Source organism: Centropristis striata, chromosome 18 (genome assembly GCF_030273125.1).
Source record: "Centropristis striata isolate RG_2023a ecotype Rhode Island chromosome 18, C.striata_1.0, whole genome shotgun sequence".
Lineage (NCBI taxonomy): Eukaryota > Metazoa > Chordata > Actinopteri > Perciformes > Serranidae > Centropristis > Centropristis striata.
The window spans coordinates 30739602-30763880 of NC_081534.1; the positions used below are offsets into that span (position 1 = coordinate 30739602).

The 24279-nt window shown below is 39.0% G+C and overlaps 2 long non-coding RNA genes across 2 annotated transcripts; both read right to left on the reverse strand.

Annotated features, from left to right (window-relative positions):
- Positions 1 to 5925: 5925 nt before the first annotated feature.
- LOC131991372 (uncharacterized) lies at positions 5926 to 7836 on the reverse strand. Its single transcript, XR_009396140.1, has 4 exons — positions 7795 to 7836; positions 7549 to 7596; positions 7281 to 7349; positions 5926 to 5952 (listed from the first exon to the last, which is right to left on the reverse strand). It is a non-coding gene; the product is annotated as an uncharacterized LOC131991372 (long non-coding RNA).
- A 6048-nt stretch (positions 7837 to 13884) lies between these two features.
- On the reverse strand, positions 13885 to 14599 carry LOC131991623 (uncharacterized). Its single transcript, XR_009396151.1, has 3 exons — positions 14522 to 14599; positions 14394 to 14422; positions 13885 to 14230 (listed from the first exon to the last, which is right to left on the reverse strand). It is a non-coding gene; the product is annotated as an uncharacterized LOC131991623 (long non-coding RNA).
- Between the last annotated feature and the right edge of the window lie 9680 nt (positions 14600 to 24279).

Genomic DNA, 24279 nt, shown 5'->3' on the forward strand with positions numbered 1-24279 from the left:
AGAGAGAGAGAGAGAGAGAGAGAGAGAGAGAGAGAGAGAGAGAGATGTTGTTACCTTCACTTTCATCCTTTGGAACTTTTCTCCCATCTTTTGATTTTGTTGAATATGATATAAATGACAAAAGAACACAAACAATGGTAAAATACTTCATGTTTACCATCTGGATTGCGTAAAAGTATTATTATCTTAAATATAAAAATCATCAAATAAGACTAAACTTACCCGTTTTCTCACATTTAGACCGAGGGCTGACATGACACAGCAGCGTATCTCCTCTTATCTGTCACGTTGCACTTCAGAGACTCGTAGAACTTTGACTTCTGACTAAGATGACGAGTTGGAAATCTCACCCTGGGTGAACAGAAACCTGCTTCTGTCTCCACGTCATTGTTGTTACCATCAAACATCCACTGCACTGAGTGTTCACATTTAGCATATGTCAACACTTTGCAGATCAAGATAGTCCTGTCATCGTCCGATTTTTTCTCAACTGGGGAAGAAGGAGATATTGTGAGAGAAAAGAGTAAAATTAACTTCATAACTGTAATCATGATTATTATAATGCTTCAGTATATTGTTCTAACAAGACAGTTTGAGCGGAAAACAGTTGATGGTTGAAAATATTATGATGTAAATACTCACGGACAGTAACAGACAGAAAAACCAGATCATCTCCACCTTGTTGTAGTTTTCCTGCTCTGTTGAACTGTCTGCAGGTGTAACGACCAACATCCTGACGTGTGACGTTCTTTATAACCAGAGAACAGTCTGCTGTCACACTCAGTCTGTTGGATTTACTCTTAGCCACCCCACTTTTACTAATCTGACCAAGATTAATCAACTCTTTTGCTGTTCTTCCTTTTTCAGGACTGTAAAGCCAAGTAGTTTGGTCACATTTGTGCTGATTTTCTATCACATTGTTGCAAGGCAAAGTGACATTGTCTCCAACTCTGGTAATGATGGAGGTGGTACTTTGTCCAGTGACTGCTGTTGAAGATTGGATAAAAATATCAAAAGTTAACTGTGATAAGAACATGACTTTTAAGGATATATTTACGTATGAGGATATGAAATACAACAAACAACAGCCAACTTCCCTATTACAGAAATTCACTCGACACACTTTGTTCAAAACAAACTCAGCTGTCTCAGTTTGTAATGTTTCTTATAATCAAACTTGTGTTTTGTGTCCTTACCTGCAAACTGCAGCATCACAAAGAAAGTTATCCATCTCAGTTCAACCATTTCGTCCCCTTCGTCTCCGTCTCCGTCTCACCACCTCAACTGTCTCTGACCCACTGATGTGAGTCTTTAAGAGAGATGCAGTTTTAACTTCCTGTTATGGGCGAAGTGTCACTTGTTTCCTCTGACTTAATACTTTCTTCCCTTAATTAAAACAGATCAGCTTGTCATCTCTCTGAGTTTCATGTCTGTATCTAAGCAGTCAAAAAGCCAGATGTGGATCAACGTATAAATAAAAAACATGATGTGCTTTCTGGTCAGATTTCAGACCCACAGGTGATGTTGAGGAATCTGTTGTTCTTACTAATGAACAGGTCAGAGTTTAGTCAGCTTCAGGTCAGAATGGGTCTTAATAGTATCAGTTTAAATGCAAAAATAAAATAAACGTATTGCCCACCTCAGTTCTGAGGACCCTGGCGCAACATTGTGATACTAGAGAAAAACATTGACACTTTAGCGATTTGAGACTTGTTTGTTCCGCAATGCAGCTAAGTGTTATTTTCTCACAACTAAAGAGGAAGTGTTTTGATGAGAATGTGGGTAACAACAGCACAGAGCTCTGGAGGTTTTACCCTCTGACGTTAACCAGAGAATGACTAAGCATTCAACACTGTTTTTCTCACACTATGGGATCATGTTTATTTAATTAGTGGACTTAGAGAGGGCTTATGACCTTGTCCCTCTCCTGTGGGGGGTACTGCGGGAGTAAGGGGTTAAGGCTTGTTGTTACGACCTATCTGGCTCTTATAAAACCAAAGTAAGAGCTGTGTCCAGATTCACCACGTCAGACACTTACTCAGTGGGTGTTGGAGTCTGTCAGGGCCGTCCCTTGCCTCTGATTCTGTTCATGGCTCAATAACGACAAAACTGAAATCCTCCTTGTTGGCACCAAATCCACTCTCTCCAAAGTTAACAGTTTCTCCCTCCAAATCCACAGCTAGTCAGTCTCCCCCTCCCCTCAGGTTAAGTGTCTGGGTGTCATCCTCGACAGCAACCTATCTTTCCACTCTCACATCAATAACATCACCCGGTCTGCTTATTTCCACCTCCGAAGCATCAACCGTCTCCGCCCTTCCTTCAACCCCCACACCACTTCCGTACTTGTCCATAGTCTTGTCATTTCCCGCATCGACTACTGCAACTCTCTTCTCTTTGGTCTCCCTCACAAGCTCCTCCATGAACTTCAAATGGTCCAAAACTCTGCTATTCGCATCATCACCAAAACTCCTCATTCCACCACATCATCCCCGTCCTCCAGCAACTCCACTGGCTTCCAGTCAAATCTCGCATCATCTACAAAATCCTCCTCTACACCTTCAACACCATCCACAACATCGCCCCTCCTTATCTGTCCCATCTCCTCCACATTGCCACCTCCTCCCGCTCCCTCCGATCTTCCTCCTCCATCCTCCTCTCTGTACCTTCTGCCCACCTCACCAGTATGGGGAGCAGAGCCTTCAGCCACTCTGCCCCCAGCTCTGGAACTCACTCCCACCGGACATCTGAAACACAGACTCTCTCCAATTATTCAAATCCAGAATTTGATTGCACTGCACTTCTTTTTTTCCCTTTGTTTTATTCTTTTCTGAAACCGCTCTTTCTTTGTTTTGTTTTATTTCTTCCCTGTTTTCTCTTGTTGAAACTATTGTACAGTGCCCTTGAGTGTTATAAATTCAATGTATTATTATTATTATTATTATTATGGGCAGGATCTCAAGACGCAAGAGGGGTTTCGGTTTGGTGACCTCAGAATTGCATCCCCGTTGTTTTGCAGATGATGTGATTCTTTTGGCTTCATTATACATTATACCAGCATGCATTGGGGCAGTTTGCAGCGTGAAGTGTGAAGCGGTTGGGATGAGAGTCAGCATCTCCAAGTCTGAGGCTGCTCTCTGTCGGAAAACGGTAGACTGCCCCGTCTGGGTGGGGAGAGAGGTACTGCCTCAACCGAAGGAGTTCAAGTATCTCGGGGTCTTGTTCATGAGTGAGGGTAGAATGGAGCGTGAGATGGACAGGCGGTTTGGTGAAGCATCAACAGTGATGCAGGCGTTGTACCGAACCGCCGACTAAATTAAATTAATAAAAACTGAGACATTTTATATATTCATGTAAAGTTTATTGAATGGGAACTTGACAAGGAAATATGAACAAAACAGCATAAAACAAAAACAATGATGCAATAAAAACTAAATAATAAGCAACAGATCAAATAATTGTCCCAGTCTGGTGGTTAGGGAGTTAAACATATTGATCCCCCTAACAGAAAAGCTGCCTTGTCCACAGGATGATATGATAAAAAGGCGCATACAGTTCTCCACGTTACTGAAGCAGAAACCCTGAGAGGCTCCAGCAGCTCACTGAGGAGCCTCAGTACACCAGCAAACATCCATCCCTGAGCTTAAAGCCCAACAGCAAGTTTACAATGAAAAATATATCATATATTATATACATTTTGTCCTTTAGCCCAAGAAACCAGCCATGTGAATGACTATTACTAACCCTAACCCTAACTAGCAGTTAACCTACTTCCCCCCTTTCAGGACTAAATGTTTTTACAGCAATAAATCTGAAAAATTATGAAAAAAATTAATAAACATGTATGTGTTCAGGTGTGTGTACATTTTGAACAGATAAAGAAGAAGCGAGAAGGAACGAGAAGGAGGAACGACTGAGCAAATAGTTATAAGAACTAGAAAATTTACTCTGGGGAAATTGTGAAAGGGCCACGGGGGCTACTGCCGGTGTGTGTATACTATGATGAGATTCTTCAGAGATTTCAAAAAATTAATTCTAGTAATGTTATGATACTATATTATATACAAGGAGCACACCTACAACAAGTGGTCCTTTTCAAGTATTTATTTATACAGCAACCTATGCCCTTTAACCTCAAAATGTGTGTGTGAAACATGTGTATCTGGAGGAGTGTGCGAGCTTAGGCGGGTGCGTGTGTGTAACTAAAATCACATAAAGTTACGTGTGTAAGTGTATCTGGAGGAGTGTGCATGCTTACGTGCGCATGCTTACGTGCGCATGTGTGTGTGTGTGTGTGTGAAGCATGTGTATCCGCAGGAGTGTGTGTGTATCTCTAACTGTAATCACAAAAAGTTACGTGTCTGTGTGTGTTTGTGTCTGGTTCTCTCTTTCTGTGAGAGATGGATCAAAGGCTTTGGAGTCGACCAATCAGAGCAGAGCAATCAACGGAAATAACTGCCGCTGTAGAATGTTCCGGCACTGTGACAGCAGCCAGAGGTGGACAGACTGGAATTTCTGGCCTCGAACAGAAACCATTTTTGGCAAAACCATAATACCTATTATTGATCCGACTTCACTTTGAGTGACCTGAGTTCTTCCTGAACAGCTACATATGTTTTTTGTGAAGAAAAATGAAGAAATAGCTTTGTAAGAGCGATTTTGAAAAACTGTTAAATATGCTTTTCTACAGAAATCTTCCTGCGTTTTTAATATGGGAGCCAATGAGGCTGTTGGTGCGTGTTGGTGGATCATCTGTGCGTCCTACGCCCAAACTATAACTCTGACAGCTTTACCAGAGGATTGTGAGTGAGAAGACACATTTTCCTATGTTTCTATGTATATATTATTTCTGTAGAGTGGAATTTGCGGCCTGGAGCGCAGTTTTCAAATTTATTTTTTGCCAATTTTTTCTCTCCCTCTCTACACTCTGAGCGATGATGTCACAAACACTGAAACGAACATTCCATGCAATACACACCCATTATAATCTCAGAATTTCTCCAAAAATGATCATGGTCATTGAACAGGGATTGATAACAAACTATATCAACTATATGATATCTAAATGTGGATTAATACACCAGTACACAAGACTTGTGTCTACTGTTTAAAGTTTAAATGGAGTCTCTAGGTGAAATTATGCCGGAGAAGTAGACGTTTGAAGATCTCCAATTATTGTTCTTTTTCGCTCATTTTTATTCGGCTGTCCCATCCACTTTAATGCAAAATTTTGCGCAGTTTTTCGCGACTTACGTCATGAAAAAATTCGTTATTCCATAGAGAAAAGTAATAGCACACCGATCCTGATCAAACCGCATGTTTTGATAGATAATTTGTAGCGGGACGAAATTGTGTCCGGAAGAGGAAGAATAAAAAATCCACAGTATAACAATAGTGCCCCGTGGCCCTAATAAAGAATATTAATATGAATGAAAGATTCTTACGTCTACTCTTTTAACCTACTTCACCCCTTCAGGATTAAATATATATTTTTAAAGCAGAAAATCATGAAAATTATCATAAAAAATTGTATTATTCCAAAGGTATGTATGTGTGTAAGTATAAGTTAAGAATTAAGTTAAAAGGGATTTTTTACAGCAATAAATCATCAAAACTATAAACTACTATATATAAAGTGATACATTTTTATTGATAATAAATTAATGCATTATCAGAAACAATGTCACAGATCTGGTAAGAGCTGTAATACAAAAATATAAATATGTATTAACATTTCTGGGACAATTTTGCCGAAGGGATGAAAACATACCAGTCAGACAGTATGAACTGAACTGATCTGAGCTGCTGCTACATCGTGGTCTCTTATTTGTTTGGTTTGTTGGCGGTAGCGTAGACGGCGCTGGTGTCAACAGGGGCTGCAGCAGGAGAAGAAGAAGAAGAAGCCTTCACGGTGCTGTAGGTCACTGCATCAGCCTCATCAGCGTCATCTTTCTCCTGAACCCGGGAAACGAGAGAGAAACAGCATCACACATGGAGGACACAACAGGACGGGACACGGAATAAATCAGCACATGAGTTAAAGAATGTACATGTTGCCAGAGAACACCTGCAATATTCACTGCTACTATTACTGTTACCATTAGTCCTATTCCTCCTTTTATAACCTTACTATTACTGTTGCCATTCAACCTATTCCTTTTATTATAAATGCTATTATTATTGTTACAATTCATCATATTCCATCTCTTATTATTCCTACTATTACTGTTACAATTACTCCATTTCCATATATAATAACTGTCACCATTACTATTACTGTTAACATTGGTCCGTTTCCTTTGATTATTACTGTTACTATTCATTCTATTCCTTCTTTTATTATTGCTACTTGTAGTGTTCTCCCTGTGCGTTGAGTAATTCTTGTACGTTATCACAGTTCAACAGTCAGTCAAACTCAGGTATGACACTACACTTGAGCCAGGATTAGAGCGTCTTGCTCCCTTTATTTCCTTTCTTATATGGTGAAATACCACGAGTGAAACTGCAAAAGAAAATAATACAAAACTCAGTTTCCTTTACGGCATGTTCCCAATAAACAGTGTTGAATTATACTATTAAAATATAGCACAAGAAGTGCGCTCCAAAAATAGCCATTCATAACAATAGGCTAATACACTATCATTGCTAGCATACAATGTGGTTACACACTTACATTAGCTCATTACATTAACTTCTTGCATGGCTTATCAGTCAATAAACATATGTTGTCGCACTAAACTTAATGTCATATATTCCTAATAATTCATATAAATTCCTACTTTATGAACTTACAGCCATTGCTTTCGTGAGCATGAGAAGAGAAGATTCAGAGAGTGACTGTCCGTCTTTCTTACTGCTGGCTGCTACCGTTGCTGCTAATGTAAACACTACCTAGCCTCTCATCACGCTTCAAAATAAAAGTTGCGATTTCAAAATAAAGGTCCAGTTCTCTTTAGAACTATAACAACTGAGTGAGTGTTTTTCATCTACACTCCGACCACAATATTAATGTAATACAAATAATGCAAACATTTCAAGTATCTTAAACTATGAAAACAACTCTGAGGGCAGAACACTACTATTACTCTTACCATTAGTCTTATTCCTTCTATTATCATTCTATTCAATTATCATTTAACATGAAGATAACTGTACAAAGCAGCATCCTGACAATGACGTGCACAAAACACAATAAAATGAATAATGCAATGCAATAAAACATGCACCAGTGCAGCCCCACATGGCTTCACTACAGCACCAGTGTAACCAATCAGACAGCTGACCTGGGCTTTCCTGTTGGTGTTGGCGGTGTAGTTGATGGAGGCGTAGGCGACACCGTCTTCAGGGTCAGCCTGCAGAGAGAAGACAGCATCATCAGGAACATGTATTATTGGTTACTTGCACAGTTTGACTTCTCCTTTTCTCTGTTGCTTGGGGAAGTTGGACTTTAAGTGTGTGTCTCATACTTTGAGAGATTGGAGAACAAATATAAAAAGCAGTGGGTGTAACTTCACAGTGTTACTGTACTGGGTGCAGTGTGTGTGATCTCACCGTGTCCTCTCTGGGGTTTGGAGTCACTGCGGTGGTCAGGGTCAGTCCCTGGACAAATACAGTCAGATTAGAGATTTCCATTGACGTCAATTGATACTTATTAAAGGACAATGTCATGCTGTGAATTTGCATTTTTCGAGAATTCTCTCACTGATTATTTTTGGGCCAGTCACTGGTAAATATAAAGAACTACCACAAAAACAGTTTAATTCTAACTAATAAGTGTAAGATTTGAGGTTTACTCACAGTGTTTGCATCCTGCTGAGTTCTGTTCACTAAAAAGACAAAAAAAAAAAAAAGAATCAATCTAGACCACCACAGGGAAAATGGTAAAACTAGTTTATTCTGTGAATGTTCTCACCTTTGGTTCTCTTCTTCCGTCTAATGACTGCCACGATGATTATTGCTGCCAAGAGTGCTGCTAAACCCAAGGCTACAATGATGAACACCCACAGAGGTGGAGGAGTGTTTCCAGTCTTCCCATCTGTTAAACACCACACATTTAAAATAAGCAATTATGTGTTTGTTGCAAAAAGTACTTACGCACCTGAATCTATGAGTTAAAACCCATCGCATCACATTAATTATATTTTCTTGAGGAACAACATAAAAAATGCTTTTTTTTTTTTTTTTTAAATAACATTTTGGAGATTTTCAGCGATTGGATGACGAGCACTTCTGTTCTGGAAACTGCTGACTAAGCCCTTTACTGTCAATATACTGTAGAAAGCTATACATCCTCTGAATGCTCTGGGTCTGTAGTTTGTGGTTGTAAAGTTTCATGAGGCTGTGATTATCCTAGAGGTCACAGCAGCCCATTTTATACACTGAGCTCAAGTTTCTAAAAAGGCTCTCACGGCCTGGAAAGGTCCAGGCAATTCAACCATCTTTATGTCTTTTTGTGTTTTTGCATGCATTTTGATCATTAAGAGCCCAACATAAAAATAAAACAAAAATGTGCTGTATGTGTGCTACATTATCTTGATTGTTGTTAGAGAAAGAGAGAGAGAGATGTAAGATGTCTTTAACCTCACTTTCATCCTTCTTTGGAACTTTTCTCTCTTCTTTTGGGCCTCCTTTTGATGTTGTTGAATATAATATGAAATGACAAAACAACACAAATAATGATAAAATGCATTATGTTTACCATCTGAAATGAGTAAAATTATTCTTATGTTAAAATGTAAAACTCATCAAATAAGACTAAATGTACCTGTTTTTGTAAGTAAGGACCAAGGGCTGACACGATACAGCAGCGTTTCCCCACTCCTCTTATCTGTCACGTTGCACTTCAGAGACTCGTAGAACTTTGACTTCTGACTAAGATGACGAGTTGGAAATGTCAGCTTGTCTGCACAGGTGAGCTGTGTTGTCTCCACGTCATTGTTGTTACCATCAAACAACCACTGCACTGTGTGTTCACATCTAGCATATGTAAACACAGTGCAGAACAAGATGGTCCTGTCATTGTCCTGATATTTCTCAACTGGTGAAGATGAAGATTGTGAGAGAAAGACAACAAAAGACAAATTAACTTCATCACTGTAATTATGATTAATATAATATTTAAGGTATATTGTTCTAATAAGACAGTTTGAACTGAAAACATTTGATGTAAATACTCACTGTGAACAACAGACAGAAAAACCTGATCATCTCCACCTTGTTGTTGTCCTGCTCTGTTGAACTGTCTGCAGGTGTAACGACCAACATCCTGAAGTGTGACGTTCTTTATACCCAGAGAACAGTCTGCTGTCACATTCAGTCTCTTGGATTTGGCTTCAGCTATCTCACTTTTACCAATCTGACCCAGATTAATCAGCTCTTCAGCTGTTTTTCTTGTTTGAGGACTGTGAAGCCAAGTAGTTTGATCACATTTGTGCTGATTTTTTATCACATTGTTACAAGGCAAAGTGACATTGTCTCCAACTCTGACAGTGATGGAGGAGGTACTTTGTACAGTTCCTGCTGTTGAATATGAGAGAAAAATATCAACGGTTAAGTTTGACAAGAATATGTATTTTTTGTTTATAGTTATATGTGAGAATGTTCTTAAATACAACAAACAGCAGTTAACTTCCCTTATACAAGAACCCACTCGACACACTGTGCTCAAAGCAAACAGTAAACTTGGCCGCCTCACTCAAATAGTATTACTAACATAACTTTTAATCATGTATGTGTTGTGTATCCTTACCTGTAACTTGATGTAGCAGCATCACTGATAAAGTCATTTTAATCCATCTGAATCGAACCATTTTGTCGCTGCGTCTCTCTCTGCCTGTTCTCACGCCCTCAACTGCAGAGTGTGTCAGAACTAGTGGCTCTTTAAGAGAACCACAGCATTTACTTCCCCTTATTAGTAAAGTGGAACTTCCTGTTTGTGACTCTTTTTTTATCCTTCTATTATTTGCTGAAAGTATAGAGACAAATCAGGTTTTAATGTCTTTGAATGTAATGTAAATATCTAAACCGTAAAAAGTGAGACGTGGTTCTGTGTAGAGATGGACGACATGCGTTAAGTTTGTCCAAATTCAGGTCAAAAGTTCAACCTCTCTCACATAAGAAATCTAAATTCTCTGGAAACGGAGTTTTTGGACCCACCCACAAAAACCACACAGACTTTTTTCTGTTGTGACGTTTCAGAGACAAATACTTCCTCTTTGTAGATCATAGCGCGCCTTTGAAATAGGATTTATTTATTTATTTATTGGACTTTTTGTGTACAGGGATTGTATTTCCATATTTAGACCTTATTCTAAATTTATTTGACAGTTGAGCTCATTAAATGAAAAAAGGCACCATCTTACTTTACTTTATAGAGCATTAAAAAAAACATTATGAGTTTAAGTTGAATGTGAAGCGGTTGGCATGAGAGTCAGCACCTCCAAGTCTGAAGTCATGGTTCTCTGCCGGAAAACAATGGACCGCCCCCTCTGGGTGGGGAGAGGTACTGACCCAGAAGGAAGAAGGAGCTGAGACAGAAGGTGAAGCTCTCAGTTTACCGGTCCATCTATAGCTGTTTTTCCTTTAGGGGGAACATTGGCCACCGGGATAGTCTCAGGCCACGCCCTCTCAAATGTCCGCTCACTCTGCATGTCTCCATTACAAAAAGGCCCCAGAGGGATTTAAGAGACTCGGAGGTGATGTATGGTTTTCGATGGTCGTGGAGTTGGTTCGTGACAGTTTCGACCGTGACCCGTGATCACATACGCAACGGATTAAACACGGGAGAAATGGCTAATTATGCACAGCGTCTCCGCTGATCATAAACATCGTGATCGTGAATTAACCGGCATCACTAACTGTGCACAGAGTGTCCAGTGCTTGTTGTAAACAAACAGAGATCGCTAAGTGAACACCTCCTGCAGCCGCAGCACATACACACTGTACTGCTACAGAGCTAACTGTTAGCTTGATAGCAATTTGCAGACTGGACACTAAGGGGTTAACATCCCCTCCGGCTCTGTGACTGCAGCTGGGAGAGACTGCTGCAGGAGGACTGTGGCGCTTCAACTTGGTCTTACTCTGTTTAGGGAGCCGCGGGGGCCGGCGGCTCGTTAAAAAGAGTAAGACTGTCAGGCCGGGCTCGAAGCAGGACTCAGACGCAGAGATAGAGTATGTCAAAAGCACTTTATTTTGGTACTTAGTCAGCAAGAGGAACTCCCCGAACAGAGGAAACAAAAGGGCTATGAACATTAACAGTCTAGAAGACCTAACACTAATAATCCCTAAAAGAGGGAAAAACACAAAACTCCTGACTATCCTGAAACTCAGGGCAAACTATTCTACGGGATAAGGTACAAACAACTAGACAAGGGAAGGGGGGAAAAAGGGACAAAATAAAATACTAATAACAAAAGGTGCTCTAAAAGAGAGGAAAATGACCTAACAGGGAAAAAGACTAAATTAAAAATCACTCCGTAAAATGGAGGAACAATCTAAGGGAGAAAAACTAAATAACTCAAAATCACTCTGAAGGAGGAATATCAAAAGGCAATCTAAACAACTAACAAACTAAGGGAGCAGCTAAGCTGTGAAAATTTACAAAGAGAAAATCACTCTTACGAGGAGAACAAACTTGAAAACAAAGCAAGGCAGATGACTGTGGCGATGACAAGAACTGTGGTAATGCTGGCGAGACGAAAAACGACACACTGGCACAGGACAAGGGAGACACAGACTATTTAACACATGAGGGAGGGAGCACCAGGTGAACACAATTGGTAATTAGGGGAGACACTCAGGCAGGTGACACACACAGGGAGGGTCAGGTGATCTGAAACGAGAGGAGAGTTACTTTTCAAAATAAAAGCAGTGACGAGACCAAAACATAAAAAAACCAAGACCTCACCACAGTGTGACAAAGACCAAGTCTCCAAAAATTTCCAATAACACCAGAAAAAGTCGCTGGATTTGTCGCCAGTTGCTTTTTTATTAATATAAATATATTTTCTAAATATAGCAACAAGTTGCTAAGTTGGCAACACTGCTTCACCGGCTTTTACAAATGTTGCGTGTTGTTGTGGCGTCGAGTACTACGTCACATCCTGCTTAACGTTCTATCGAACCAGGCTTTTTTCAGGGGATAAAAACTCCCCTGCTCTTCTACAGGGACAAAAAATTCCCGTCAAACGACTGCTCAGGACGGCTCATATTCAAATAAAGGGCCTTTCGGCGGGTGAGACCCGCCTCATCCCAGGTATTGGGCCGTAGTGGAAGCACCCTTTATGTTCCAACCCTCACCTATGGTCATGAGCTTTGGGTAGTGACCAAAAGAACGAGATCGCGGATAAAAGCGGCTTAAATGATACATCCTATATGATGATATAGATAGACAGAGAGAGAGAGAGAGAGAGAGATGGACGGACAGATAGATAGAGAAGTAATGAGGAAGTTTCCCATGTAGTTGTGCAACGATAGCCCAAAAATAAAGCTGAAAAAAGATGAAAACGTCATGGTAATGCTTGACACTACACAGGAAAAAAGAAAGATGGGTCTCACCCAGCAGAATTGCGAGGCCTCTGGTGCAACCAGGTCAAAATGACGACATCTTAGTGCTTTGAAAATTGTTTGTTTCTCAATGCAGCTCAGTGTTATTTCCAGAGAACTGAAGGGGAAGTATTTCGGTGAGAATGTGGGGGGAGACAACTGCAAAACTCTGCAGGTTTTACCGTCTGATGATGACACAAGAGTGACCAAGCATTCAACATAGTGAGACTCTATATCTTGCAATGCAACAATATAACACATACACAGTGGATCACAATATTAATTAAATCTTCAAGAGAAAAACGTATGAAACATTTAAGACTTCCAATGAACATGTTTACAGCAAAAATGAATTAACCTTTTAAGGGTGTCACAACTTTAGGTGTAAATTGAAAATTGACCAAAATGAATAAGTTTACATGCACAACTCAAAACTGAACACCCACCAGAATTAGTCCCCTGAGGCCTCTGGTGCTACATGGTCATACTGGAGAAAATGATGTCATTTTAGTGGTTTGACACCTATTGGTCCCTTCTGCAGCTTAGTGCTATTCAGAGACTGAAGGGGAAGTGTTTTGTTGAGGATGTGGGTGACATCAGCAGCAGAGCTCTGGAGGTTTTAGCCTCTGTTGCTAGGCAGAAAATGTCGTATACAACAGAAATGCATAAACTGTCACTATATTCAAAGTTGCAGTGAGCTAATTTCTTTAACCCTGCTGATGTGGATGTTTAAAATAAGGTCACAGGTTACCTTCTTTGTCTATAAACCAAATATTTCACCTTTGTTTGTGGTAACTTGTATGGAATTTGGGATATCTTCCTAATATTAGTGAGATATTTAGGTTTTTTTTTGGGCTAAATGCACTACCGTTAGTGTGGGAATTTAAAAAGGAGAGGCCCGACAATTGACCCCTGCGGAACACCACATAATTTTTAGTTGCTGTTTTTTTTTTTTACAAATGGAGTATTCTCTCTAAATTGGGAATGTGCCAGAAAATTCAACCAGGAACAATCTGGAGTGCAGCAGGATCACTAACAGCAACAATAACAGGTTACTTCGCTGCTGGATAGTAACAGTAAACACCACGTTACATTATGTTTCCATATAATTTCTTCATGCAGAGTTTAAGAAATAACATCTGTAATTATTTGATAGTATAATGTGTGATGCAGTTATACAAAACACAATACATTAGTGGTTATAAAGTACTTTTTAATTAGCAGATTATATAATTCTAACAAGACTCTCTTAGAGCTGAAAGCTCACTCAAGCGCACACAGCAAAGCATATAAAACAAATTAGACTTCCAATGAACATGTTTACAGAAAAAAATATAAACGTCTGAAAAGACGGCAGTTATATCACACTTCATACCATGTAGCCTATGTGTTTAAAGAATAACTTGAACGTGTAAATGATAATGATAAAATCAACAATCTGTTGATGTTTACAGATCAAGACTCAATAGTTAAACAATGGCGTAGCTGTCGGTGCTGAATATAAAATGATTAAATCTGAAAGAGAAGTTTGACATTATCTAACAAAGCACTTCAAATTATGTGATGCGTTTCCTTTACGACTTCATGCTGATGTTGAAGTTGTTGATCAGTGGAGTCTGATAGAAACAGAAGGTTCTCCAACGTTTTCATACGTCACTGTACCTTCATCTCCATCCTCATCATTCTGCTCCTGTGGAAAACAAACACAACAAACAGGAGATTCTGAGATAAAACAGAAAAAGTAATTCACCTCTGTTACTGCAGCCACTTAGGTTCAATATAATACAATCAGTGCTATTTACTCCTACTGTAAACAGTCACAAGCTTTTAATAATGACAGTTTTAATACTCACAGCATTGTCTTCCCTCTGTGTTTGGTTCCCTGATAGGACAAAAAAAGGAGTAAACTTTAGTTCTCACAGTAAAAATCCAGGTTTATTAAATCTTGATCATAAAAATAACATCTTGTGAATGAGCTCACCTTTAATTCTCATCCACATGTTGACCACCACAACAGCTGCTATGAGAGCTGCTAAACCCACAAGCACAATGATGATCCTCCACCAAGGAGAGAGAGACCCTGTAGCTAAAAGAGAGTCAGAATCAACATGAATATCTCCATCCACAGCTAAAGAGAGAGAGAGAGAGAGAGAGATAGAGAGAGAGAGAGAGAGAGAGAGGGATCTTCTCTCTCCACTGTTGTGCTTCCTTTTGATTTCGTTGAATATGATAAGAAAGACGAAACAACAGAAAGAAGGATAAAAAATTGACATTTTGAAGATTTCTGCATTTTCAGCGATTGGATGACGAGCACTTTTGTTCTGGAAACTGCTGACTAAGCACTTTACTGTCAATAAACTGTATAAAGCTATACATCTTCTGAATGCTCCAGGTCTCTAGTTTGTGGTTGTAAAGTTTCATGAGGCTGTGATTACCCTAGAGGTCACAGCAGCTAATTTTATACACTGAGCTCAAGTTTCAAAAAGGCTCTCATGGCCTGGAAAGGGTTAAGCAATTTAACCATCTTAATGAACAAAATGCATGCAAAAAGAGCCCAACATAAAAATAAATCCTCACATATGTATGTGTGCTACATTATCTTGATTGTGGTTAGAGAAAATTCATCATCAGATAAAGAAATCCCCAAATCATCACACAAGGAGAGAGAGAGAGAGAGAGAGAGAGAGAGAGAGAGAGAGAGAGAGAGAGAGAGAGAGAGAGAGAGAGAGAGAGAGAGAGATGTCGTTACCTTCACTTTCATCCTTTGGAACTTTTCTCCCATCTTTTGATTTTGTTCAACATGATATGAAATGACAAAACAACACGAACAATGGTAAAATAAATCATGTTTACCATCTTAAATGAGTAAAAATATCATAATCTTAAAATATAAAAATCATCTAATAAGACTAAACTTACCTGTCTTCTCAAGTGAATACAGCAGCGTTTCTCCACTCCTCTTATCTGTCACGTTGCACTTCAGAGACTCGTAGAACTTTGACTTCTGACTAAGATGATGAGTTGGAAATGTCAGCATGACTGAACAGAAACCTGATGTTGTCTCCACGTCATTGTTGTTACCATCAAACAACCACTGCACTGTGTGTTCACATCCATAATATGTAAACACAGTGCAGTACAAGATAGTCCCGTTATTGTCCTGATATTTCTCAACTGGTGAAGATGAAGATTGTGAGAGAAAGACAACAAAAGTCAAATTGACTTTGTCACTGTAATCATGATTAATATAATATTTAAGGTATATTGTTCTAATAAGTTTGAGCGGAAAACATTTGATGTTAATACTTACTGTCAACAACAGACAGAACAACCAGATCATCTCCACCTTGTTGTTTTCCTTCTGTGTCAAACTGTCTGCAGGTGTAATGACCAGCATCCTGACGTGTGACGTTCTTTATAACCAGAGAACAGTCTGCTGTCACATTCAGTCTGTTGGATTTAGCTTGAGCCATCGGACTTTTACCAATCTGACCGAAATTAATCAGCTCTTCTGTTTTTCCTCCTACATATTGACTGTGAATCCAAGTAGTTTGGTTACATTTGTGCTGATTTTTTATCATATTGTCACAAGGCAAAGTAACCTCGTCTCCAGCTCCGGTAGTGATGGAGGTGATACTTTGTCCAGTTACTGCTGTTGAAGATTAGATAAAAATATCAAAAGTTAACCGTGATAAGAACATGACTTTTATGGTTATATTTACGTTTGAGGATATTGTGAAATCCAACAAGCAACAGTGAACTTCCCTTTTACAAGAATTCACTCGACGCACTTTGTTCAAAGCAAACTCAGCTGTCTCAGTTTGTAATGTTTCTTATAATCAAACTTTGTGTTTTGTATCCTTACCTGCAAACTGCAGCATCACAAAGAAAGTTATCCATCTCAGTTCAACCATTTCGTCCCCTTCGTCTCCGTCTCACCACCTCAACTGTCTCTGACCCACTGATGTGAGTCTTTAAGAGAGATGCAGTTTTAACTTCCTGTTATGAGTGAAGTGTTACTTGTTTCCTCTGACTTAATACGTTCTTCCCTTAATTAAAACAGATCAGCTTGTCATCTCTCTGAGTTTCATGTCTGTATCTAAACAGTCAAAAAGCCAGATGTGGATCAACGTATAAATAAAAAACATGATGTGCTTTCTGGTCAGATTTCAGACCCACAGGTGATGTTGAGGAATCTGCTGTTCTTTCTACTGAACAAACCTGTTTTTGTGGTCAGAGTTTAGTTTGAGTTCAACAAGAGAAGCTTCAGGTCAGAATGTAAACTTCTCTCACAAAAGTATTCATAATAATATCAGTTTACATGCAAATCTCAAAAGTGCACACTCACCAGAATTAGTCCCCTGAGGCCTCTGGTGCTACATGGTCATACTGGAGAAAATGATGTCGGAAGGCGAAGCTCTCGGATTACCGGTCCATCTATAGCCGTGTTTCCTTTAGGGGGAAGATTGGCCGACGAGATAGTCTCAGGCCACGCCCTCTCAAATGTCCGCTCACTCAGCGTGTCTCCATTACAAAAAGTCTCCCAGAGGGATTTAGAGACTCCGGAGGTGGCAAATGGTTTTGGATCGTCGTGTAATCGCTTAGCAACAGTTTCGACCGTGATCACATACTTGACTGATTAAACACGGGAGACGCAACTGTGGCCGCCATCGCTTACTGTGCACAACGTCAGCAGCTGATCATAAACAAAGCAGCATGGCTAATTATGCACAGCGACTCTGCTGATCATAAACATCGTGATGGTCAGAGTGTCCGGTGCTTGTTGTAAACAAACTGAGATCGCTAAGTGAACACCTCCTGTAGCAGCAGCACATACACACTGTACTGCTACAGAGCTAACTGTTAGCCTGTTAGCAATTTGCAGACTGGACGCTAAGGGGCTAACATCCCCTCTGGCTCTGTGACTGCAGCTGGGAGAGACTGCTGCAGGAGGACTCTGCCGATTCCACTCATTCTTACTCTTCTTAACGAGCCGCCGCCCCGTGGCTCGTTAAAAAGAGTAAGAATGAGTCTCCAAAGGTCTCCTTGGCGTCGAAAGAAGCCAGCTGAGGTGATTTGGGTATCTGGTAAGGAAACCTCCCGACGCCTCCCGTGAGAGGTTTTAGAGAGAGAGAGAGAGAGAGAGAGAGAGAGAGAGAGAGAGATGTGGACGTTTCGTTGCAACAATAGCCCAAAAATAAAGCTGAAAAAAAAAAAGTCATGGTAATACTTGACAGTACACAGGAAAAAAGAAAGATGGGTCTCACCCAGCAGAATTGCGAGGCCTCTGGTGCAACCAGGTCAAAATGACGACACCCTACTAGTTTGAAAATTGTTTGTTTCTCAATGCAGCTCAGTGTTATTTCCAGAGAACTGAAGGGGAAGTATTTTGGTGAGAATGTGGGTGGAGACAACTGCAAAACTCTGCAGGTTTTACCGTCTGATGATGACACAAGAGTGACCAAGCATTCAACATAGTGAGACTCTATATCTTGCAATGCAACAATATAACACATACACAGTGGATCACAATATTAATTAAATCTTCAAGAGAAAAAAGTATGAAACATTTAAGACTTGCAATGAACATGTTTACAGCAAAAATGAATTAACCTTTTAAGGGTGTCACAACTTTAGGTGTAAATTGAAAATTGACCAAAATTAATAAGTTTACATGCACAACTCAAAACTGAACACCCACCAGAATTAGTCCCCTGAGGCCTCTGGTGCTACATGGTCATACTGGAGAAAATGATGTCATTTTAGTGGTTTGACACCTATTGGTCCCTGCTGCAGCTTCGTGCTATTCAGAGACTGAAGGGGAAGTGTTTTGTTGAGGATATGGGTGACATCAGCAGCAGAGCTCTGGAGGTTTTAGCCTCTGTTGCTAGGCAGAAAATGTCGTATACAACAGAAATGCATAAACTGTCACTATATTCAAAGTTGCAGTGAGCTAATTTCTTTTACCCTGCTGATGTGGATGTTTAAAATCAGGTCACAGGTCACTTTCTTTGTCTATAAACCAAATATTTCACTTTTGTTTGTGGTAACTTGTATGGAATTTGGGATATCTTCCTAATTTTAGTGAGATATTTAGGGTTTTTTTGGGGGCTAAATGCACTCTCGTTGGTGTGGGAACTTAAAAAGGAGAGGCCCGACAATTGATCCCTGCGGAATGCCACATTATTTGTAGTTGCTTTTTTTTTTTTTTTTTTTTTACAAATGGACAAAAAGTATTCTCTCTAAATTGGCAATGTGCCAGAAAATTAAACCACAAACAATCTGGAGAGCAGCAGGATCACTAACAGGAACAATAACAGGTTACTTCGCTGCTGGATAGTAACAGTAAACACCACGTTACATTATGTTTCCATATAATTTCTTCATGCAGAGTTTAAGAAATAACATCTGTAATTATTTGATAGTATAATGTGTGATGCAGTTATACAAAACACAATACATTAGTGGTTATAAAGCACTTTTTAATTAGCAGATTATATAATTCTAACAAGACTCTCTTAGAGCTGAAAGCTCACTCAAGCGCACACAGCAAAGCATATAAAACATATTAGACTTCCAATGAACATGTTTACAGAAAAAAATATAAACGTCTGAAAAGACGGCAGTTATATCACACTTCATACCATGTAGCCTATGTGTTTAAAGAATAACTTGAACGTGTAAATGATAATGATTAAAATCAACAATCTGTTGATGTTTACAGATTAAGACTCAATAGTTAAACAATGGCGTAGCTGTCGGTGCTGAATATAAAATGATTAAATCTGAAAGAGAAGTTTGACATTATCTAACAAAGCACTTCAAACTATGTGATGCGTTTCTTTTACGACTTCATGCTGATGTTGAAGTTGTTGATCAGTGGAGTCTGATAGAAACAGAAGGTTCTCCAACGTTTTCATACGTCACTGTACCTTCATCTCCATCCTCATCATTCTGCTCCTGTGGGGAACAAACACAACAAACAGGAGATTCTGAGATAAAACGGAAAAAGTAATTCACCTCTGTTACTGCAGCCACTTAGATTCAATATAATACAATCAGTGCTACAAGCTTTTAATAATAACAGTTTTAATACTCACAGCGTTGTCTTCCCTCTGTGTTTGGTTCCCTGATAGGACAAAAAAGGAGTTAACTTTAGTTTTCACAGTAAAAATCAAGGTTCATTGAATTTTGATCATAAAAATAACATCTTGTGAATGTTCTCACCTTTAATTCTCATCCACATGTTGACCACCACAACAGCTGCTATGAGAGCTGCTAAACCCACAAGAACAATGATGATCCTCCACCAAGGAGAGAAAGAGGGATGTAGGATGTCGATACCTTCAGTTTCATCCTTTGAATCTCCGCTCTCCACTGTTGTGCTTCCTTTAGATATGGTTGAATATGATAGAGAGACAAAACAGCAGAAACAATGATAAAATACATCATGTTTACCATCTTCACTTAGTAAAAATATTATAATCTTAAAATATAAAACTTATCTAATAAGACTAAACTTACCTGTCTTCTCAAGTGAATAGAGCAGCGTTTCTCCACTCCTCTTATCTGTCACGTTGCACTTCAGAGACTCGTAGAACTTTGACTTCTGACTAAGATGATGAGCTGGAAATGTCACCCTGGCTGAACAGGGACCTGATGTTGTCTCCACATCATTGTTACCGTTAAACAACCACTGCACTGTGTGTTTACATTCATCATATGTAAAAACAGAGCAGTACAACACAGTCCTGTCACCAGCAATCTGATATTCATCAACTGGTGAAGAGGGAGATATTGTGAGAGAAAAGAGAGAGAAGAGTGAAAATAACTTTGTCACTGTAATCATGATTAATATAATATTTCACTGTTATTCTAACATGACAGTTTGAACTGAATATATTATGATGTAAATACTCACTGACAGTAACAGCCAGAACAACCAGATCATCTCCACCTTGTTGTTGTCCTGCTCTGTTGAACTGTCTGCAGCTGTAACGACCAACATCCTGACGTGTGACGTTCTTTATAACCAGAGAACAGTCTGCTGTCACATTCAGTCTGTTGGATTTAGCTTCGGCTATCTCACTTTTAACAATCTGACCGAGATTAAATAGCTCTCTTGTTTTTCCTCCTTCTATATAAAGACTGTGAAGCCAAGTAGTTTGATCACATTTGTGCTGATTTTTTATCACATTGTTGCAAGGTAAAGTGACCTCGTCTCCATCTCTGGCAGTGACAGTGACATAGGTGGTACTTGGTCCAGTTACTGCTGTTGAAGATAAGAGAAACATATCAAAACTTAACTGTAATAAGAACATGACTTTTATGGTTATATTTATGTATGAGGATATTGTGAAATCCGACAAGAAACAGCAAACTTCCCTTTTACAAGAATCCAATCGACACACTTTGTTCAAAACAAACTCAACTGTCTCAGTTTGTAATGTTTCTTATAATCAAACTTGTGTTTTGTGTCCTTACCTGCAAACTGCAGCATCACAAAGAAAGTTATCCATCTCAGTTCAACCATTTCGTCCCCTTCGTCTCCGTCTCACCACCTCAACTGTCTCTGACCGACTGATGTGAGTCTTTAAGAGAGATGCAGTTTTAACTTCCTGTTATGAGTGAAGTGTTACTTGTTTCCTCTGACTTAATACTTTCTTCCCTGAATTAAAACAGTTCAGCTTGTCATCTCTCTGAGTTTCATGTCGATATGTAAACAGTCACAAAGCCAGATGTGGATCAACGTATAAATAAAAAACATGATGTGCTTTCTGGTCAGATTTCAGACCCACAGGTGATGTTGAGGAATCTGTTGTTCTTTCTAATGAACAAACCAGTTTTTGTAGTCAGAGTTTAGTTTGAGTTCAACAAGAGAAGCTTCAGGTCAGAATGTAAACTTCTCTCACAAAAGTATTCATAATAATATCAGTTTACATGCAAATCTCAAAAGTGCACACCCACCAGAATTAGTCTCCTGAGGCCTGTGGTGCTACATGGTCATACTGGAGAAAATGGTGTCATTTTAGTGGTTTGACACCTATTGGTCCCTGCTGCAGCTTAGTGCTATTCAGAGACTGAAGGGGAAGTGTTTTGTTGAGGATGTGGGTGACATCAGCAGCAGAGCTCTGGAGGTTTTAGCCTCTGTTGCTAGGCAGAAAATGTCTAATACAGTAGTCCTACCTAAACATAAGGTCACAGACATATGAATGTCGGTCACATTTTAATGTTTAAAATGAGGTCACAGCTCACTTTCTTTGTCAATAAAACACATAATTCATTTTTATTTGTGTTAAATTGTATGCAATTTGTGATAGCTTTTTTAATTTTAGTGAGATATTTAGGTTTTTGTGGGCTAACTACACTGTATTTAGTGTGAGAACTTAAAAAGGAGAGGCCCCGACAATTGATCCCTGCGGAACGCCACATAATTTGTAGTTGCTGTTTTTTTTTACAAATGGAGAAAAAGTATTCTCTCTAAATTGGGAATGTGCCAGAAAATTCAACCAGGAACAATCTGGAGTGCAGCAGGATCACTAACAGCAACAATAACAGGTTATTTCTTGCTTTGCATTCTGTTTCCACATAATTTCTTCATGCAGAGTTTAAGAAAGAATATCTGTAATTATTTCATAGAATAATGTGCGATGCAGTTATACAAAACACAGTACATTAGTGGTTATTAAGTACTTTTTAATTAGCAGATTATATAATTCTAACAAGACTCTGTTAGAGCTGAAAGCTCACTCAAGCGCACACAGCAAAGCATATAAAACATATTAGACTTCAAATGAACATGTTTACAGAAAAAATTATAAACGTCTGAAAATACGGCAGTTATATCACACTTCATACCACGTAGCCTATGTGTTTAAAGAATAACTTGAATGTGTAAATGATAATGATAAAATCAACAATCTGTTTATCTTTACAGATCAAGACTCAACAGTTTAACAATGGCGTAGCTGTCAGTGCTGAATATAAAATGATTAAATCTGAAAGAGAAGTTTGACATTATCTAGCAAAGCACTTCAAATTATGTGATGCGTTTTCTTTACGACTTCATGCTGATGTTGAAGTTGTTGATCAGTGGAGTCTGATAGAAACAGAAGGTTCTCCAACGTTTTCATACGTCACTGTACCTTCATCTCCATCCTCATCATTCTGCTCCTGTGGAAAACAAACACAACAAACAGGAGATTCTGAGATAAAACAGAAAAAGTAATTCACCTCTGTTACTGCAGCCACTTAGATTCAAAATAATACAATCAGTGCTATTTACTCCTACTGTAAACAGTCACAAGCTTTTAATAATGACAGTTTTAATACTCACAGCGTTGTCTTCCCTCTGTGTTTGGTTCCCTGATAGGACAAAAAAAGGAACAAACTTTAGTTTTCATAGTAAAAATCCAGGTTTATTAAATCTTGATCATAAAAATAACATCTTGTGAATGATCTCACCTTTAATTCTTATCCACATGTTGACCACCACAACAGCTGCTATGAGAGCTGCTAAACCAACAAGCACAATGATGATCCTCCACCAAGGAGAGAAAGAGGGATGTATGATGTCGATACCTTCAGTTTCATCCTTAGTATCTCCGCCCTCCACTGTTGTGCTTCCTTTAGATTTTGTTGAATATGATAAGAAATGTCAAAACAACACCGTCAATTATTAAATACCTCATGTTTACCATCTGAAATGGGTAAAAATATAAAAATTTTCAAATACATGATGATTCATGATTCTGGGATTATCCTAGAGGTCACAGCAGCTCATTTTTACAGTCATGTTAAGTTTTTAAATGATGCTCTCTCTCAATACGGCCTGGAAAGGGTTAATAAATTTAACCACCTCAATGATCAAAATGCATGCAAAAAGAGCCCAACATAAAAATAAAACTTAAACATATGGGTGCTACATTATCTTGATTGTGGTTAGAGAAAATTCATCATCAGATAAAGAAATCCCCAAATCATCACACAAGGAGAGAGAGAGAGAGAGGGAGAGAGAGAGAGAGAGAGATGTTGTTACCTTCACTTTCATCCTTTGGAACTTTTCTCCCTTCTTTTGATTTTGTTCGATATGATATGAAATGACAAAACAACACAAACATGGTAAAATACCTCATGTTTACCAGCTTAAATGAGTAAAAGTATTATGTTAAAATATAATAAAAAATCATCTAATAAGACTAAACTTACCTGTTTTCTCAAGTGAATAGAGCAGCGTTTCCCCACTCCTCTTATCTGTCACGTTGCACTTCAGAGACTCGTAGAACTTTGACTTCTGACTAAGATGATGAGTTGGAAATGTGACCCTGGCTGAACAGAAACCTGCTTTTGTCTCCACATCATTGTTGTTACCATCAAACATCCACTGCACTGTGTGTTCACATCCAGTATATGACAACACAGCGCAGTAAAAGTTAGTCTCGTCATTGTTCCCAAGATTTTCCACTGGAGAAGGGGAAGATTGTGAGAGAAAGAGAACAAATTAACTTCATCACTGTTATTATGATTAATATAATATTTGAAGTATATTGTTCTAATAACTTTGAACTGAAAACATTATGATGCAAATACTCACTGTCAATAACAGACAGGAAAACAAAAGCATCTCCACCTTGTAGTTTTCCTGCTCTGTTGAACTGTCTGCAGTTGTAACGACCAACATCCTTTCGTGTGACGTTCTTTATACCCAGAGAACAGTCTGCTGTCACACTCAGTCTGTTG